The sequence below is a fragment of the Aptenodytes forsteri genome, unplaced genomic scaffold (assembly GCF_000699145.1).
Source record: "Aptenodytes forsteri isolate BGI_AS27 unplaced genomic scaffold, ASM69914v1 C13530215, whole genome shotgun sequence".
Taxonomy (NCBI): Eukaryota; Metazoa; Chordata; class Aves; order Sphenisciformes; family Spheniscidae; genus Aptenodytes; species Aptenodytes forsteri.
In genome coordinates this window covers 1-1372 of record NW_008804011.1, presented here as the reverse complement: position 1 = coordinate 1372, position 1372 = coordinate 1, and the positions used below count along the sequence as shown (strand labels likewise).

Below are 1372 nucleotides of genomic sequence, written 5' to 3'. Positions count from 1 at the left end.
ACTTTAATATTATATTTAAGACTCTTACTTGGAAACAGGGAGCTAGGAGGAGGTCAGGCAAGAATTTCTGCTCCTCCCACCTTACATAGTAAGGCTTGTCCATCACTAACTACCTCCTTTAAGGTCTTTTTTCCAGTAATTTCAATGGAGAAATAGTCATTGGAACAAAAGATATTATTTCAATTGCTCTTAAACCCCCTGTTTTTTTGACTGAGTAACACTCTTCCTTCAGTAGATTAGAGCAGGTACCTCAAACAAGCAGAAGGCTCGTGATCGTTCAAAACAGGTACTCCATGCAAAGCGATTCTTTTGGCAAAACACTCAACTCTAAAGTGTCAGTAGTCAGAACCTTTAGAAAGAGAATTACCTTACCTGGTTAGGCTGCCACAGCCTGTATGCTTTTATATTGGAGCTCCTCAAAGCTGGGGAAGCCTGAGTAATGGTGGGGCGGATAGTCTGGCATGATAATGCCCTCAGGCATACTAGCCTCGCAGCCAGCATGGTCACTTAGATAATTAGATAACACTGTGTTCCTGCAAGTACACAAGAAAATATGCTTTACTATTTTGTTATGTGGTTTTCAGACAACAAGGTACATTTACTACTTACTCTCGACTATGCCACAGCCTGTAATAGAAATGGTATTATCACTAGAGTACTGTAGCAAGAGCCAGAACCTTCATGCACTTAACTCTGTTCTATCTATATTTGCCTCCCATTTCCATCAGACTTATCTCTCACAACTTACCCGGAAACAGGAGGACGTACCACTTTCCATACATATAAATGTTTGAGCTACTTTGGCAACTAACTTTCATTTTGAGACGTAACACTGCGTGAGTACTCTGCCCTCCAAATTTACATAAGCTTCAGCTAAGTATAAACCCAAATGAGTAAAGAGCATAACGTACGTGGTGGAAAGAGTTTTAGAGAGGTTTTAAGCTACCCTTTGAAGAATCGATTAGCTTTATAGACGCGGCATTCCGTCAAGGTCACAGCCCAGAACAGCAAGTTCAGGTCGTCTTGCGCAGTTGTGATCCGAGAGACGCCGCTCATGGGCAAATCGACGGCACGAGCAGGCACCAGCCTGTGTATTCCATGGGTAGCATGAAAACTGCTAGCGTGCTGCCGCAAACAGTGCACGCCTTACACATAAAAAAACCCCCAAGCCCTTGCAGTTACACGTACTTTAATTATGACTATATACAACCCCTGACATCACAAGTCACCCCAACCACCAACACGTTTTTTCAAACAACGGTTCGTAGCTCACACGCACGGGGCCCGATATAACTTAAGGGCGTTCGACACTAGCTTTAAACACGCACGAGAAGCGAGCACCCGCAGAGACCCCTTCCAGCCTAGGCAGGGC

The 1372-nt window shown here is 44.0% G+C and overlaps 1 long non-coding RNA gene across 2 annotated transcripts; it reads right to left on the bottom strand.

Annotated features, from left to right (window-relative positions):
• Nucleotides 1–310: 310 nt before the first annotated feature.
• On the bottom strand, nucleotides 311–1342 carry LOC103907166. 2 transcript variants are annotated; one of them, XR_658060.2, is made up of 3 exons: nucleotides 1280–1342; nucleotides 373–533; nucleotides 311–320 (listed from the first exon to the last, which is right to left on the bottom strand). It is a non-coding gene; the product is annotated as an uncharacterized LOC103907166 (long non-coding RNA). The 2 variants fall into 2 exon arrangements; XR_002086328.1 differs by lacking the exon at nucleotides 1280–1342 and adding an exon at nucleotides 912–991.
• Between the last annotated feature and the right edge of the window lie 30 nt (nucleotides 1343–1372).